This window comes from Xyrauchen texanus, chromosome 28, assembly GCF_025860055.1.
Source record: "Xyrauchen texanus isolate HMW12.3.18 chromosome 28, RBS_HiC_50CHRs, whole genome shotgun sequence".
In the NCBI taxonomy this organism is placed as follows: domain Eukaryota; kingdom Metazoa; phylum Chordata; class Actinopteri; order Cypriniformes; family Catostomidae; genus Xyrauchen; species Xyrauchen texanus.
In genome coordinates this window covers 39,590,982-39,610,082 of record NC_068303.1, presented here as the reverse complement: position 1 = coordinate 39,610,082, position 19,101 = coordinate 39,590,982, and the positions used below count along the sequence as shown (strand labels likewise).

Here is a 19,101-nt window from a genome sequence, read left to right as displayed (position 1 = left end):
AGTACATCCATCGAGAGTCCAATTATATTGTAGTGGCTTATTTTTAGAGTTTTTTGGTCCAATAATTAGTACCTCTGTTTTGTCAGAATTGAGTAGAAGGAAATTTCTGGCCATCCAATCTTTTATTTCATTGATACACGCTGCTAATTTAGAGAATTGTGAAATCTCATCAGGTTTTGAAGAAATATAAAGTTGTGTATCGTCAGCATAGCAGTGGAAACTTATTCCACGATTCCTGATAATATCTCCCAGGGGAAGCATATACATGGAGAAAAGCAGAGGCCCTAAAACTGATCCCTGTGGCACTCCATATTTTAGTTTTGTTTGGTTTGACAATTCCTCATTTACATAGACAAAGTGGTAGCGGTCTGCTAAATATGACCTAAACCATGCTAATGCAACTCCACAAATGCCAACATAATTCTCTAGCCTATTCGAGAGAATGTCGTGATCTATCATGTAGAGTGCAGAACTAAGATCTAAAAGCACTAGAAGAGAAATGCAACCGCGATCAGTTGATAAAAGCAAGTCATTTGTAACTCTGATATGTGCCGTCTCTGTACTGTGATGAGGCCTAAATCCTGACTGAAATTCTTCGTATATACTATTTCTCTGTAGAAATAAAAATATTTGGGAGGATACTCCTTTTTCTATTATTTTTGACATAAACGGGAGATTTGAAATCAGTCTATAATTAGCCAATTCTCCAGGATCAAGTTGTGGCTTCTTAATATGTGGTTTGATAACTGCCATTTTAAAGTTTCTTGGGACATGTCCTAAGCATAGAGAGGAGTTAATAATATTAAGAAGAGGTTCTGATATTACAGGGGATACCTCTTTTAAGAGCTTAGTTGGTATAGGATCTAACAAACATATTGTGGCTTTTGATGTTTCGATAAGTTTTGTTAGCTCTTCATGACCTATGACAGAGAAGGATTGAAGTTGCACATGAGGAAAATTATTAGACATTGTGATCTTATGTTTTTACTGTTATTATTTCATTTTTTTTTGTAGTTATTTCACCTATCGGGACGTTTATTTTGAAGTGCCTCTGAAGAACAGGAGAGTGAATGGAAGATGAGAGAGCGACCAGCACACCCACATAAATACCAGTTAATGAGCCACAGTGTAAGAGTTTTAAAGTTTAAATTTGCCAATTTATTTTTGTATTTTGTATCTATTACAAGGTGAATATATTATCTTTGTGTTTATGTCAGTTTCTTTGGTTTATGGTCAGTTTTATGTTGGTTATGCTAAGATTATGGGTTAAATGTGTGATTTTGTTGTAAAATTGCCAATTGTGTTTTCTCATTGTTTTGTTTAAATAAATTTCCCCCTGCAAGTTCCCATACTATTTTATTTGCATGTTTCAGCTCTTATGGTGTGTTGTGGAGAATATGTGAAAGGAATAAAAGGAAGACAATCATAAACATCAGTGAAAGAGAGCAAATTTGTTTAACCAGGTTGCTACACCTCGTTGGTTTAAATTGGAGGGGAAAGCAGTGTCTGGAAAATATAGTGGACTCGGGAGAAACACTGCCATCTAAAATTAAATATGGCTTCTTTGGCTTGAATGAGCACTGTAGATCGCAATGCATGTCACATGATCCTCGAGACTGTGACACTGAAGTGCTGCTACCTTGAAGAGGGCTTGAGGATTTCAGGTTAGGGACCATTTCACTAGAAACAATGGTTACATTCACTGCAAACACTGTAAAATGTGACAAAAAGCACTATCCCGTTCGAGATCTGCGTGACAAAGTCCCACGCCCGACCTCTCCCGCTGAAATTTACACCATGTTTACGCACTCTGCCCGCAGTGATTTTCCTGCCGACCACTCCTGTTCCCTCAACCCCGCATTTGTTTCTATATAGGGCAAAAGCCATAGAAATAGACAAGTGTACACATGTAAAAACCTTCTTAACACTAAATTGACCATTTTCTTGTCTATCACTTGATGACAAAGTGTGCCCACGCTTTGCTCTGCCATTCTTATAAGGCCCTGTTGACTACCTGCCTGCTCTAAATATTGTATCATTTGATGCATGTGCTGGAACAGCCCTGTTCAGACATACCAGTGAATGCTGTTCCATAAATTCTTCTACTATTTTCCCATTATTGTCTGTGCCCTTACCACCCCATAAGCTGTTATGAGCATTAAAATCACCACAAAAAAGGAAGAAATATAAAAAAATATATATATTTGATACATCTCCCATTGCCTCTATTAAAATATCAATATTCCACTCTCTACATAGATTATAGAAATGTACTATTTTAAGCACCCCTGCATTTCCATTACTTCTATACTTAAGCATTCTAAATTATTATTTCTCACTGATCTATATATATAAATCAGTGTTATTTCTACATTCTAAATTTGGCTAGGTTATTATTTAATCCTGAATAATGGGTTGGGTATGTAGGGTCATTGTGTTGGGTTATTTTAACATATTTAAAATTCTGTTGGGTAGATTCAGTTTTCCAGTTGTTGGGTTAAACCTGCTATATTGGGGTGTTTTAGCCAACTGCTGGGTTGTTTGGAGAGGCTCTCTCACGCACTGAAGATGTTTAAATGCGCTCCCCAACTATCATATTTTCATGTTTTTGTGTTAAAATGAACAAGATTGTAACATGTTTCATGACAATAATTTCTTAACTTTAATCTAGACTACATAAATCAACTAAAACAGTAATAAAATGTGGCCGGGTAGCGATCGTCACCTCAGACTGCAATTACTTAAATTGATTGTGTGAGACCAAAGACGAGTACTGCAAAGGCTTCTCCAGGTCATACTGAATCCGTGTATCATTCCTTCATTTCATATTCAATTAGGAATTAAAAATCGGAAAACTAAATACGACTTGTTATTTCATTATTAGTTAAAAAAAAAACAATAATACAAATCTAATGCCTTTTTCCCCGTAATTTTGATTTAATGCACAAGTTAAAAATATGAAATTGGAAAAATAGCCATGGGGACCCATGGGACATTGTGCGCTTTGATTATTTGATTTCACTAATTTATGGCTTGAATATTTGATTCGCACATCTGGGTGGGCCTGAAACGGCCCTTTCTTCTGATTGGTCAACCTGCACCGCCATCTTTTCAATGCTGTGAGACAGAATAAAAATGATCTGCTGTTTAATTTTTCAGATCAATTTGTCTCGATTAATATTGAATTCTTTACCATTTATTCTCCAAAACACGACACATTTATTGCAGCCTATACTGAACCCCAAAGTAACAATGTCCTTTTGAATAATTTCTTTCATTGAAATGGACCTTGCATTCCTCGAGTAAACAATTCGCTGATTTGGTCTTTTGGTCTGACACAAATGAGTCAAATACCGGTGATTAAAACGATCCTCGGAGCTCACATGTTAAAAAGGGCAGCTATTTGCCCACACTGAAATTTATTAGAACGCATTTAGAGTATGTAAAACGTCTGAAACACGTGATGATGTTAAAGAACTGATGAACCGGTTAATTGAAACGAACTGTTCAAATCAACAGATTCTCGGAAATGATTCGGACTTCTCAAGGCTGCAACACTATTGTAATGCTTGCATGTGCGAACCGGTACGTGATGAACTGTTGTGATGCATGCTTTTATCGTAAGCCAAGAGTGGTTTACTAAGACTTTATTCAATAAGGTAAGTTGTGTAATTAAAGTGTTTTTTAATGTTTAGTCAGAACGTTTGTGAGGGGAAAGCTTTTAGAGTGGCAGTTACCCAGACTTTTTGACAGGTTTAATAGTAAATTAATGTTTATTATACACATTCAAAGTTATCAGTTTTTAATCTACTCACCCTCATGTAACTAAAAGTGATAGTTGATTATGCACAGGCAAGCACTCAGTTTAAATCGATGCGGAACAGGCGGAAGGTTTGAGTTGTTGATTGAGTTCTGTTCAGTTCCTTTTTTTATGTGTTTTGTTCATATTTTAATCATACTTGTTTTTGTAATATTGCGTTGTTCATATGTCGTGTTTTAGTGACCTCCGCTGTCACTATATGGGAAAAAACATTCATCCGCTTCGTGAGGTGTCTCTGTTATTCATCTGTTCTCTTCATAAATAAATAAATGCATACTGTGCTATATGCTCGTCCTGTAAATTAATAATTAAAAATGAAAATGTGAACGAAATTAAAATCTATTAAATGTCTTATTATCATTAAAATATGAACATTAATATGACAGGTAATAATAAATTATGACGGAATATTTACGACCCTGTCCGTCAAAATGACGGACGATGAGAAAGTCTAACGCAAACACTGGTGACAGGGGAACAGCTTCTGTAGCTGTGGGAACTGGTGATGACAGGGGAACAGCCTCCATAGTGGTGAGCAGAGGCAGTGATGAGGGAACAGCCTCCATGGCTGTGAGTACTGGCAGTGACAGGGGAACAGCTTATGTAGCTGTGAGAACTGGTAGTGAAAGGAGAAAAGCCTCCATGGCTGTGAGAACCGGCAATGACAGGGGAAAAGCCTCCGTGGCTGTGAGAACCGGCAGTGACAGGGGAACAGTCTCCGTGTCTGTGAGAACTGGCAGTGAGAGGGGAACAGCCTCCGTGGCTATGAGCACAGGCTGTGGTGGGGGAACAGCCTCTGTGGCTGTAAGTACTGGCAGTGAGCAGAGAAGGTTTAGTCTTGCCTAAACATATATTCCATAAATGAGTTGCAGGAATTGTTGTTAATTTCCTTCATAGGCAAGTTTCCATAGTGTAGTGATTATCACGTTAGACTCACACGCGAAAGTTTCCCAGTTCGAAACTGGGTGGAAACACTTGTTTCTTTTAAAGCAGTACTGTGATTTTTGGATGTAGCGTCTTGTCTAAACATATATTCAATTAATGAGTTGCAGGAATTGTTGGTAATTAATTTTATAGGCAGGTTTCCATAGTGTAGTGGTTATCACGTTCGCCTAACATGCGAAAGGTCCCCAGTTAGAAACTGTGTGGAAACACTTGATGTTTTTACTGCAGAACAGTTATTTTTGGGATCTAGTGTCTTGTCGAAACATATATTCAATAAATGAGTAGCAGGAATTGTTGGTAATTTTCTTCATAGGCTAGATTCCATAGTGTAGTGGTTATCATGTTTGCCTCACACGCGAAAGGTCCCCAGTTCGAAGTTGGGTGGAAACACTTGATGATTTTCCTGCAGTACTGTGATTTTTGGATGGAATGTCTTGTCGAAACACATATTCAAGAAATGAGTAGCAGGAATTGTTGGTAAATTCCATCATAGGCTAGTTTCCATAATGTAGTGGTTATCACGTTCGCCGAACACACGAAAGGACCCCAATTCAAAGTTGGGTGGAAACACTTGATGGTTTTCCTGCAGTACTGTAATTTTGGATGGAGTGTCTTGTCGAAACATATATTCAATAAATGAGTAGTAGGAATTGTTGGTAAATTCCATCATAGGCTAGTTTCCATAATGTAGTGGTTATCACGTTCGCCGAACACGCAAAAGGTCCCCAGTTCGAAGTTGGGTGTAAACACTTGATGGTTTTCCTGCAGTACTGTGATTTTTGGATAGAGTGTCTTGTCTAAACATATATTCCATAAATGAGTTGCAGGAATTGTTGATAATTTCCTTCATAGGCAAGTTTCCATAGTGTAGTGATTATCACGTTAGATTCACATGAAACTGGGTGGAAACACTTGTTACTTTTACAGCAGTACTGTGATTTTTGGATGTAGCGTCTTGTCTAAACATATATTCAATTAATGAGTTGCAGGAATTGTTGGTAATTAATTTTATAGGCAGGTTTCCATAGTGTAGTGGTTATCAAGTTCCCTAACACGCGAAATGTCCCCAGTTCGAAGTTGGGTGGAAACACTTGATGGATTTTCACTGCAGTACTGTGATTTTTGGATGGAGTGTCTTGTCTAAACATATATTCAATAAATGAGTTGCAGGAATTGTTGATAATTACCTTCATAGGCAAGTTTCCATAATGTAGTGGTTATCACGTTAGACTCAACATGCTAAATGTCCCCAGTTCGAAGTTGGGTGGAAACACTTGATGGTTTTCCTGCAGTACTGTAATTTTGGATTTAGTGTCTTGTCGAAACATATATTCAATAAATGAGTAGCAGGAATTGTTGATAAATTCCATCATAGGCTAGTTTCCATAGTCTAGTGGTTGTCACGATTGCCTCACACGCGAAATGTCCCCAGTTCGAAGTTGGGTGGAAACACTTGATGGTTTTCCTGCAGTATTGTGATTTTTGGATGGAATGTCTTGTCGAAACACATATTCAAGAAATGAGTAGCAGGAATTGTTGGTAAATTCCATCATAGCCTAGTTTCCATAATGTAGTGGTTATCACGTTCGCCGAACACGCTAAAGGTCCCCAGTTCAAAGTTGGGTGGAAACACTTGATGGTTTTCCTGCAGTACTGTAATTTTGGATGGAGTGTCTTGTCGAAACATATATTCAATAAATGAGTAGCAGGAATTGTTGGTAAATTCCATCATAGGCTAGTTTCCATAATGTAGTGGTAATCACGTTCGCAGAACACGTGAAATGTCCCCAGTTCGAAGTTGGGTGGAAACACTTGATGGTTTTCCTGCAGTACTGTGATTTTTGGATGGAATGTCTTGTCGAAACATATATTCAATAAATGAGTAGCAGGAATTGTTGGTAAATTCCATCATAGGCTAGTTTCCATAATATAGTGGTTATCACGTCACTAACATGTGAAAGGTCCCCAGTTCGAAACTGGGTGGAAACGCTTGATGTTTTACTGCAGTTCAGTTATTTTTGGGATCTAGTGTCTTGTCGAAACATATATTCAATAAATGAGTAGCAGGAATTGTTGGTAATTTCTTCCAACATATATTCAATAAATGAGTAGCAGGAATTGTTGGTAAATTCCATTATAGGCTAGTTTCCATAATGTAGTGGTTATCACGTTCGCGAACACTGAAATGTCCCCAGTTCGAAGTTGGGTGGAAACACTTGATGGATTTCCTGCAGTACTGTGATTTTTGGATGGAGTGTCTTGTCTAAACATATATTCCATAAATGAGTTGCAGGAATTGTTGTTAATTTCCTTCATAGGCAAGTTTCCATAGTGTAGTGATTATCACGTTAGATTCACATGAAACTGGGTGGAAACACTTGTTACTTTTACAGCAGTACTGTGATTTTTGGATGTAGCATCTTGTCTAAACATATATTCAATTAATGAGTTGCAGGAATTGTTGGTAATTAATTTTATAGGCAGGTTTCCATAGTGTAGTGGTTATCACGTTTGCCGAACACGCGAAAGGTCCCCATTTCGAAGTTGAGTCTAAACACTTGATGGTTTTCCTGCAGTACTGTGATTTTTGGATGGAATGTCTTGTCGAAACATATATTCAATAAATGAGTAGCAGGAATTGTTGGTAAATTCCATCATAGGCTAGTTTCCATAATGTAGTGGTTATCACGTTCACCGAACACGCGAAATGTCGCCAGTTCGAAGTTGGGTGGAAACACTTGATTGTTTTCCTGCAGTACTGTAATTTTGGATTTAGTGTCTTGTCGAAACATATATTCAATAAATGAGTAGCAGGAATTGTTGGTAAATTCCATTATAGGCTAGTTTCTATAGATGTATGTCTAAACATATATTCAATTAATGAGTTGCAGGAATTGTTGGTAAATAATTTTATGGGCAGGTTTCCATAGTGTAGTGGTTATCACGTTTGCTTAACGCCGAAAGGTCCCCATTTCGAAGTTGAGTCTAAACACTTGATGGTTTTCCTGCAGTACTGTGATTTTTGGATGGAATGTCTTGTCGAAACACATATTCAAGAAATGAGTAGCAGGAATTGTTGGTAAATTCCATCATAGCCTAGTTTCCATAATGTAGTGGTTATCACGTTCACGAACACGTGAAAGGTCCCCAGTTCAAAGTTGGGTGGACACACTTGATGGTTTTCCTGCAGTACTGTAATTTTGGATTTAGTGTCTTGTTGAAACATATATTCAATAAATGAGTAGCAGGAATTGTTGGTAAATTCCATCATAGGCTAGTTTCCATAATGTAGTGGTTATCACGTTCACCGAACACGTGAAATGTCCCCAGTTCGAAGTTGTGTGGAAACACTTGATAGTTTTCCTGCAGTGCTGTGATTTTTGGATGGAGTGTCTTGTCGTAACATATATTCAATAAATGAGTAGCAGGAATTGTTGGTAAATTCCATTATAGGCTAGTTTCTATAGATGTATGTCTAAACATATATTCAATTAATGAGTTGCAGGAATTGTTGGTAATTAATTTTATGGGCAGGTTTCCATAGTGTAGTGGTTATCACGTTTGCCTAACACGTGAAAGGTCCCCATTTCGAAGTTGAGTCTAAACACTTGATGGTTTTCCTGCAGTACTGTGATTTTTGGATGGAATGTCTTGTCGAAACACATATTCAAGAAATGAGTAGCAGGAATTGTTGGTAAATTCCATCATAGGCTAGTTTCCATAATGTAGTGGTTATCACGTTCGCCGAACACGCGAAAGGTCCCCAGTTCAAAGTTGGGTGGACACACTTGATGGTTTTCCTGCAGTACTGTAATTTTGGATTTAGTGTCTTGTTGAAACATATATTCAATAAATGAGTAGCAGGAATTGTTGGTAAATTCCATCATAGGCTAGTTTCCATAATGTAGTGGTTATCACGTTCAGCTGAACACGTGAAATGTCCCCAGTTCGAAGTTGTGTGGAAACACTTGATAGTTTTCCTGCAGTGCTGTGATTTTTGGATGGAGTGTCTTGTCGTAACATATATTCAATAAATGAGTAGCAGGAATTGTTGGTAAATTCCATTATAGGCTAGTTTCATAATGTAGTGGTTATCACGTTCAGCCGAACACGTGAAATGTCCCAGGTTCGAAGTTGGGTGGAAACACTTGATGGATTTCCTGAAGTACTGTGATTTTTGGATGGAGTGTCTTGTCTAAACATATATTCCATAAATGAGTTGCAGGAATTGTTGTTAATTTCCTTCATAGGCAAGTTTCCATAGTGTAGTAATTATCACGTTAGACTCACACGCGAAAGTTCCCCAGTTCGAAACTGGGTGGAAACACTTGTTTCTTTTACAGCAGTACTGTGATTTTTGGATGTAGTGTCTTGTCTAAACATATATTCCATTAATGAGTTGCAGGAATTGTTGGTGATTAATTTTATAGGCAGGTTTCCATAGTGTAGTGGTTATCACGTTCGCCTAACATGCGAAAGGTCCCCAGTTCGAAGTTGGGGGGAAACACTTGATATTTTTACTGCAGTACAGTTATTTTTGGGATCTAGTGTCTTGTCGAAACATATATTCAATAAATGAGTAGCAGGAATTGTTGGTAATTTTCCTCATAGGCTAGTTTCCATAGTGTAGTGGTTATCACGTTTGCCTCACACGCGAAATGTCCCCAGTTCGAAGTTGGGTGGGAACACTTGATGGTTTTCCTGCAGTATTGTGATTTTGGATGGAGTGTCTTGTCGAAACATATATTCAATAAATGAGTAGCAGGATTTGTTGGTAAATTCCATCATAGGCTAGTTTCCATAATGTAGTGGTTATCACGTTCACCGAACACGCTAAAGGACCCCAATTCAAAGTTGGGTGGAAACACTTGATGGTTTTCCTGCAGTACTGTAATTTTGGATGGAGTGTCTTGTCGAAACATATATTCAATAAATGAGTAGCAGGAATTGTTGGTAAATTCCATCACAGGCTAGTTTCCATAATGTAGTGGTTATCACGTTCGCCGAACACGCGAAATGACCCCAGTTCGAAGTTGGGTGGAAACACTTGATGGTTTTCCTGCAGTATTGTGATTTTTGGATGGAATGTCTTGTCGAAACATATATTCCATAAATGAGTTGCAGGAATTGTTGTTAATTTCCTTCATAGGCAAGTTTCCATAGTGTAGCGATTATCACGTTAGACTCACACGCGAAAGTATCCCAGTTCGAAACTGGGTGGAAACACTTGTTACTTTTAAAGCAGTACTGTGATTTTTGGATGTAGCGTCTTGTCTAAACATATATTCAATTCATGAGTTGCAGGAATTGTTGGTAATTTTCTTAATAGGCTAGTTTCCATAGTGTAGTGGTTGTCACGTTTGCCTCACACGCGAAATGTCCCCAGTTCGAAGTTGGGTGGAAACACTTGATGGTTTTCCTGCAGTATTGTGATTTTTGGATGGAATGTCTTGTCGAAACATATATTCAATAAATGAGTAGCAGGAATTGTTGGTAAATTCCATCATAGGCTAGTTTCCATAATATAGTGGTTATCACGTTCGACGAACACGCGAAAGGTCCCCAGTTCAAAGTTGGGTGGACACACTTGATGGTTTTCTTGCAGTACTGTAATTTTGGATTTAGTGTCTTGTCGAAACATATATTCAATAAATGAGTAGCAGGAATTGTTGGTAATTTTCTTCCAACATATATTCAATAAATGAGTAGCAGGAATTGTTGGTAAATTCCATCATAGGCTAGTTTCCATAATGTAGTGGTTATCACGTTCGCCGAACACGCGAAATGTCGCCAGTTCGAAGTTGGGTGGAAACACTTGATTGTTTTCCTGCAGTACTGTGATTTTTGGATGGAGTGTCTTGTCGAAACATATATTCAATAAATGAGTAGCAGGAATTGTTGGTAAATTCCATTATAGGCTAGTTTCTATAGATGTATGTCTAAACATATATTCAATTAATGAGTTGCAGGAATTGTTGGTAATTAATTTTATGGGCAGGTTTCCATAGTGTAGTGGTTATCACGTTTGCCGAACACGCTAAAGGACCCCAATTCAAAGTTGGGTGGAAACACTTGATGGTTTTCCTGCAGTACTGTAATTTTGGATGGAGTGTCTTGTCGAAACATATATTCAATAAATGAGTAGCAGGAATTGTTGGTAAATTCCATCATAGGCTAGTTTCCATAATTTAGTGGTTATCACGTTTGCCGAACACGCGAAATGTCCCCAGTTCGAAGTTGGGTGGAAACACTTGATGGTTTTCCTGCAGTATTGTGATTTTTGGATGGAATGTCTTGTCGAAACATATATTCAATAAATGAGTAGCAGGAATTGTTGGTAAATTCCATCATAGGCTAGTTTCCATAATATAGTGGTTATCACGTTCACCGAACACTGAAAGGTCCCCAGTTCAAAGTTGGGTGGACACACTTGATGGTTTTCCTGCAGTACTGTAATTTTGGATTTAGTGTCTTGTCAAAACATATATTCAATAAATGAGTAGCAGGAATTGTTGGTAAATTCCATCACAGGCTAGTTTCCATTATGTAGTGGTTATCACGTTCAGCAGAACACGTGAAATGACCCCAGTTCGAAGGTGGGTGGAAACACTTGATAGTTTTCCTGCAATACTGTGATTTTTGGGATCTAGTGTTTTGTCGAAACATATATTCAATAAATGAGTAGCAGGAATTGTTGGTAATTTTCTTCCAACATATATTCAATAAATGAGTAGCAGGAATTGTTGGCAAATTCCATTATAGGCTGGTTTCCATAGTGTAGTGGTTATCACGTTCGCCTAACTTTCGAAAGGTCCCCAGTTCGAAACTGGGTGGAAACACTTGATGTTTTTACTGCAGTTCAGTTATTTTTGGGATCTAGTGTCTTGTCGAAACATATATTCAATAAATGAGTAGCAGGAATTGTTGGTAATTTTCTTCCAACATATGTTCAATAAATGAGTAGCAGGAATTGTTGGTAAATTCCATTATAGGCTAGTTTCCATAATGTAGCGGTTATCACGTTCGCTGAACACGCGAAATGTCCCCAGTTCGAAGTTGGGTGGAAACACTTGATGGATTTCCTGAAGTACTGTGATTTTTGGATGGAGTGTCTTGTCTAAACATATATTCCATAAATGAGTTGCAGGAATTGTTGTTAATTTCCCTCATAGGCAAGTTTCCATAGTGTAGTGATTATCACGTTAGACTCACACGCGAAAGTTCCCCAGTTTGAAACTGGGTGGAAACACTTGTTTCTTTTAAAGCAGTACTGTGATTTTTGGATGTAGCGTCTTGTCTAAACATATATTCCATAAATGAGTTGCAGGAATTGTTGTTAATTTCCTTCATAGGCAAGTTTCCATAGTGTAGTGATTATCACGTTAGATTCACATGAAACTGGGTGGAAACACTTGTTACTTTTACAGCAGTACTGTGATTTTTGGATGTAGCATCTTGTCTAAACATATATTCAATTAATGAGTTGCAGGAATTGTTGGTAATTAATTTTATGGGCAGGTTTCCATAGTGTAGTGGTTATCACGTTTGTCGAACACGCGAAAGGTCCCCATTTCGAAGTTGAGTCTAAACACTTGATGGTTTTCCTGCAGTACTGTGATTTTTGGATGGAATGTCTTGTCGAAACATATATTCAATAAATGAGTAGCAGGAATTGTTGGTAAATTCCATCATAGGCTAGTTTCCATAATGTAGTGGTTATCACGTTCGCCGAACACGCCAAATGTCGCCAGTTCGAAGTTGGGTGGAAACACTTGATTGTTTTCCTGCAGTACTGTGATTTTTGGATGGAGTGTCTTGTCGAAACATATATTCAATAAATGAGTAGCAGGAATTGTTGGTAAATTCCATTATAGGCTAGTTTCTATAGATATATGTCTAAACATATATTCAATTAATGAGTTGCAGGAATTGTTGGTAATTAATTTTATGGGCAGGTTTCCATAGTGTAGTGGTTATCACGTTTGCCGAACACGCTAAAGGACCCCAATTCAAAGTTGGGTGGAAACACTTGATGGTTTTTCTACAGTATTGTGATTTTTGGATGGAATGTCTTGTCGAAACATATATTCAATAAATGAGTAGCAGGAATTGTTGGTAAATTCCATCATAGGCTAGTTTCCATAATATAGTGGTTATCACGTTCAGCTGAACACGCGAAAGGTCTCCAGTTCAAAGTTGGGTGGACACACTTGATGGTTTTCCTGCAGTACTGTAATTTTGGATGGAGTGTCTTGTCGAAACATATATTCAATAAATGAGTTGCAGAAATTGTTGTTAATTTCCTTCATAGGCAACTTTCCATAGTGTAGTGATTATCACGTTAGATTCACATGAAACTGGGTGGAAACACTTGTTACTTTTACAGCAGTACTGTGATTTTTGGATGTAGCGTCTTGTCTAAACATATATTCAATTAATGAGTTGCAGGAATTGTTGGTAATTAATTTTATAGGCAGGTTTCCATAGTGTAGTGGTTATCATGTTCGCCTAACACGCGAAAGGTCTCCAGTTCGAAACTGTGTGGAAACACTTTATATGTTTACTGCAGTACAGTTATTTTTGGGATCTAGTGTCTTGTCGAAACATATATTCAATAAATGAGTAGCAGGAATTGTTGGTAATTTTCTTCATAGGCTAGTTTCCATAGTGTAGCGGTTATCATGTTTGCATCACACGCGAAAGGTCCCCAGTTCGAAGTTGAGTGGAAACACTTGATGGTTTTCCTGCAGTATTGTGATTTTTGGATGGAATGTCTTGTCAAAACACATTTTCAAGAAATGAGTAGCAGGAATTGTTGGTAAATTCCATCATAGTCTAGTTTCCATAATGTAGTGGTTATCACGTTCGCCGAACACGCGAAAGGACCCCAATTCAATGTTGGGTGGAAACACTTGATGGTTTCCCTGCAGTACTGTAATTTTGGATGGAGTGTCTTGTCGAAACATATATTAAATAAATGAGTAGTAGGAATTGTTGGTAAATTCCATCATAGGCTAGTTTCCGTAATGTAGTGGTTATCACGTTCGCCGAACACGCAAAAGGTCCCCAGTTCGAAGTTGGGTGTAAACACTTGATGGTTTTCCTGCAGTACTGTGATTTTTGGATAGAGTGTCTTGTCTAAACATATTTTCCATAAATGAGTTGCAGGAATTGTTGTTAATTTCCTTCATAGGCAAGTTTCCATAGTGTAGTGATTATCACGTTAGATTCACATGAAACTGGGTGGAAACACTTGTTACTTTTACAGCAGTACTGTGATTTTTGGATGGAACGTCTTGTCTAAACATATTTTCAATTAATGAGTTGCAGGAATTGTTGGTAATTAATTTTACAGGCAGGTTTCCATAGTGTAGTGGTTATCACGTTTGCCGAACACGCGAAAGGTCCCCATTTCGAAGTTGAGTCTAAACACTTGATGGTTTTCCTGCAGTACTGTAATTTTGGATGGAGTGTCTTGTCGAAACATATATTCAATAAATGAGTAGCAGGAATTGTTGGTAAATTCCATCATAGGCTAGTTTCCATAATGTAGTGGTAATCACGTTCGCAGAACACGCGAAATGTCCCCAGTTCGAAGTTGGGTGGAAACACTTGATGGTTTTCCTGCAGTATTGTGATTTTTGGATGGAATGTCTTGTCGAAACATATATTCAATAAATGAGTAGCAGGAATTGTTGGTAAATTCCATCATAGGCTAGTTTCCATAATATAGTGGTTATCACGTTCGCCGAACATGTGAAAGGTCCCCAGTTCGAAACTGGGTGGAAACGCTTGATGTTTTTACTGCAGTTCAGTTATTTTTGGGATCTAGTGTCTTGTCGAAACATATATTCAATAAATGAGTAGCAGGAATTGTTGGTAATTTTCTTCCAACATATATTCAATAAATGAGTAGCAGGAATTGTTGGTAAATTCCATTATAGGCTAGTTTCCATAATGTAGTGGTTATCACGTTCGCCGAACACGCGAAATGTCCCCAGTTCGAAGTTGGGTGGAAACACTTGATGGATTTCCTGAAGTGCTGTGATTTTTGGATGGAGTGTCTTGTCTAAACATATATTCCATAAATGAGTTGCAGGAATTGTTGTTAATTTCCCTCATAGGCAAGTTTCCATAGTGTAGTGATTATCACGATAGACTCACACGCGAAAGTTCCCCAGTTCGAAACTGGGTGGAAACACTTGTTTCTTTTAAAGCAGTACTGTGATTTTTGGATGTAGCGTCTTGTCTAAACATATATTCCATAAATGAGTTGCAGGAATTGTTGTTAATTTCCTTCATAGGCAAGTTTCCATAGTGTAGTGATTATCACGTTAGATTCACATGAAACTGGGTGGAAACACTTGTTACTTTTACAGCAGTACTGTGATTTTTGGATGTAGCATCTTGTCTAAACATATATTCAATTAATGAGTTGCAGGAATTGTTGGTAATTAATTTTATAGGCAGGTTTCCATAGTGTAGTGGTTATCACGTTTGCCGAACACGCGAAAGGTCCCCATTTCGAAGTTGAGTCTAAACACTTGATGGTTTTCCTGCAGTACTGTGATTTTTGGATGGAATGTCTTGTCGAAACATATATTCAATAAATGAGTAGCAGGAATTGTTGGTAAATTCCATCATAGGCTAGTTTCCATAATGTAGTGGTTATCACGTTCGCCGAACACGCGAAATGTCGCCAGTTCGAAGTTGGGTGGAAACACTTGATTGTTTTCCTGCAGTACTGTAATTTTGGATTTAGTGTCTTGTCGAAACATATATTCAATAAATGAGTAGCAGGAATTGTTGGTAAATTCCATTATAGGCTAGTTTCTATAGATGTATGTCTAAACATATATTCAATTAATGAGTTGCAGGAATTGTTGGTAAATAATTTTATGGGCAGGTTTCCATAGTGTAGTGGTTATCACGTTTGCCGAACGCGCGAAAGGTCCCCATTTCGAAGTTGAGTCTAAACACTTGATGGTTTTCCTGCAGTACTGTGATTTTTGGATGGAATGTCTTGTCGAAACACATATTCAAGAAATGAGTAGCAGGAATTGTTGGTAAATTCCATCATAGCCTAGTTTCCATAATGTAGTGGTTATCACGTTCGCCGAACACGCGAAAGGTCCCCAGTTCAAAGTTGGGTGGACACACTTGATGGTTTTCCTGCAGTACTGTAATTTTGGATTTAGTGTCTTGTTGAAACATATATTCAATAAATGAGTAGCAGGAATTGTTGGTAAATTCCATCATAGGCTAGTTTCCATAATGTAGTGGTTATCACGTTCGCCGAACACGCGAAATGTCCCCAGTTCGAAGTTGTGTGGAAACACTTGATAGTTTTCCTGCAGTGCTGTGATTTTTGGATGGAGTGTCTTGTCGTAACATATATTCAATAAATGAGTAGCAGGAATTGTTGGTAAATTCCATTATAGGCTAGTTTCTATAGATGTATGTCTAAACATATATTCAATTAATGAGTTGCAGGAATTGTTGGTAATTAATTTTATGGGCAGGTTTCCATAGTGTAGTGGTTATCACGTTTGCCGAACACGCGAAAGGTCCCCATTTCGAAGTTGAGTCTAAACACTTGATGGTTTTCCTGCAGTACTGTGATTTTTGGATGGAATGTCTTGTCGAAACACATATTCAAGAAATGAGTAGCAGGAATTGTTGGTAAATTCCATCATAGGCTAGTTTCCATAATGTAGTGGTTATCACGTTCGCCGAACACGCGAAAGGTCCCCAGTTCAAAGTTGGGTGGACACACTTGATGGTTTTCCTGCAGTACTGTAATTTTGGATTTAGTGTCTTGTTGAAACATATATTCAATAAATGAGTAGCAGGAATTGTTGGTAAATTCCATCATAGGCTAGTTTCCATAATGTAGTGGTTATCACGTTCGCCGAACACGTGAAATGTCCCCAGTTCGAAGTTGTGTGGAAACACTTGATAGTTTTCCTGCAGTGCTGTGATTTTTGGATGGAGTGTCTTGTCGTAACATATATTCAATAAATGAGTAGCAGGAATTGTTGGTAAATTCCATTATAGGCTAGTTTCATAATGTAGTGGTTATCACGTTCGCCGAACACGCGAAATGTCCCAGGTTCGAAGTTGGGTGGAAACACTTGATGGATTTCCTGAAGTACTGTGATTTTTGGATGGAGTGTCTTGTCTAAACATATATTCCATAAATGAGTTGCAGGAAATGTTGTTAATTTCCTTCATAGGCAAGTCTCCATAGTGTAGTAATTATCACGTTAGACTCACACGCGAAAGTTCCCCAGTTCGAAACTGGGTGGAAACACTTGTTTCTTTTACAGCAGTACTGTGATTTTTGGATGTAGTGTCTTGTCTAAACATATATTCAATTAATGAGTTGCAGGAATTGTTGGTAATTAATTTTATAGGCGGGTTTCCAAAGTGTAGTGGTTATCACGTTCGCCTAACACGCGAAAGGTCCCCAGTTCGAAACTGGGTGGAAACACTTGATATTTTTACTGCAGTACAGTTATTTTTGGGATCTAGTGTCTTGTCGAAACATATATTCAATAAATGAGTAGCAGGAATTGTTGGTAATTTTCCTCATAGGCTAGTTTCCATAGTGTAGTGGTTATCACGTTTGCCTCACACGCGAAATGTCCCCAGTTCGAAGTTGGGTGGGAACACTTGATGGTTTTCCTGCAGTATTGTGATTTTGGATGGAGTGTCTTGTCGAAACATATATTCAATAAATGAGTAGCAGGATTTGTTGGTAAATTCCATCATAGGCTAGTTTCCATAATGTAGTGGTTATCACGTTCGCCGAACACGCTAAAGGACCCCAATTCAAAGTTGGGTGGAAACACTTGATGGTTTTCCTGCAGTACTGTAATTTTGGATGGAGTGTCTTGTCGAAACATATATTCAATAAATGAGTAGCAGGAATTGTTGGTAAATTCCATCACAGGCTAGTTTCCATAATGTAGTGGTTATCACGTTCAGCCGAACACGCGAAATGACCCCAGTTCGAAGTTGGGTGGAAACACTTGATGGTTTTCCTGCAGTATTGTGATTTTTGGATGGAATGTCTTGTCGAAACATATATTCCATAAATGAGTTGCAGGAATTGTTGTTAATTTCCTTCATAGGCAAGTTTCCATAGTGTAGCGATTATCACGTTAGACTCACACGCGAAAGTATCCCAGTTCGAAACTGGGTGGAAACACTTGTTACTTTTAAAGCAGTACTGTGATTTTTGGATGTAGCGTCTTGTCTAAACATATATTCAATTCATGAGTTGCAGGAATTGTTGGTAATTTTCTTAATAGGCTAGTTTCCATAGTGTAGTGGTTGTCACGTTTGCCTCACACGCGAAATGTCCCCAGTTCGAAGTTGGGTGGAAACACTTGATGGTTTTCCTGCAGTATTGTGATTTTTGGATGGAATGTCTTGTCGAAACATATATTCAATAAATGAGTAGCAGGAATTGTTGGTAAATTCCATTATAGGCTAGTTTCTATAGATGTATGTCTAAACATATATTCAATTAATGAGTTGCAGGAATTGTTGGTAATTAATTTTATGGGCAGGTTTCCATAGTGTAGTGGTTATCACGTTTGCGAACAGCTAAAAGACCCCAATTCAAAGTTGGGTGGAAACACTTGATGGTTTTCCTGCAGTACTGTAATTTTGGATGGAGTGTCTTGTCGAAACATATATTCAATAAATGAGTAGCAGGAATTGTTGGTAAATTCCATCATAGGCTAGTTTCCATAATTTAGTGGTTATCACGTTTGCCGAACACGCGAAATGTCCCCAGTTCGAAGTTGGGTGGAAACACTTGATGGTTTTCCTGCAGTATTGTGATTTTTGGATGGAATGTCTTGTCGAAACATATATTCAATAAATGAGTAGCAGGAATTGTTGGTAAATTCCATCATAGGCTAGTTTCCATAATATAGTGGTTATCACGTTCGCCGAACACGCGAAAGGTCCCCAGTTCAAAGTTGGGTGGACACACTTGATGGTTTTCCTGCAGTACTGTAATTTTGGATTTAGTGTCTTGTCAAAACATATATTCAATAAATGAGTAGCAGGAATTGTTGGTAAATTCCATCACAGGCTAGTTTCCATTATGTAGTGGTTATCACGTTCGCAGAACACGCGAAATGACCCCAGTTCGAAGGTGGGTGGAAACACTTGATAGTTTTCCTGCAATACTGTGATTTTTGGGATCTAGTGTTTTGTCGAAACATATATTCAATAAATGAGTAGCAGGAATTGTTGGTAATTTTCTTCCAAAATATATTCAATAAATGAGTAGCAGGAATTGTTGGCAAATTCCATTA

General features: G+C 37.9%; 5 non-coding genes across 5 annotated transcripts; all 5 read left to right on the top strand.

Annotated features, from left to right (window-relative positions):
- The first annotated feature begins 4,901 nt into the window (after positions 1-4,901).
- trnav-aac (transfer RNA valine (anticodon AAC)) lies at positions 4,902-4,974 on the top strand. Its single transcript has one exon. It is a non-coding gene; the product is annotated as a tRNA-Val (tRNA).
- A 4,225-nt stretch (positions 4,975-9,199) lies between these two features.
- trnav-aac (transfer RNA valine (anticodon AAC)) lies at positions 9,200-9,272 on the top strand. Its single transcript has one exon. It is a non-coding gene; the product is annotated as a tRNA-Val (tRNA).
- Positions 9,273-11,531: 2,259 nt separating this feature from the next.
- trnav-aac (transfer RNA valine (anticodon AAC)) lies at positions 11,532-11,604 on the top strand. Its single transcript has one exon. It is a non-coding gene; the product is annotated as a tRNA-Val (tRNA).
- Positions 11,605-13,242: 1,638 nt separating this feature from the next.
- trnav-aac (transfer RNA valine (anticodon AAC)) lies at positions 13,243-13,315 on the top strand. Its single transcript has one exon. It is a non-coding gene; the product is annotated as a tRNA-Val (tRNA).
- Positions 13,316-17,185: 3,870 nt separating this feature from the next.
- On the top strand, positions 17,186-17,258 carry trnav-aac (transfer RNA valine (anticodon AAC)). The gene has a single exon. It is a non-coding gene; the product is annotated as a tRNA-Val (tRNA).
- Positions 17,259-19,101: the final 1,843 nt, after the last annotated feature.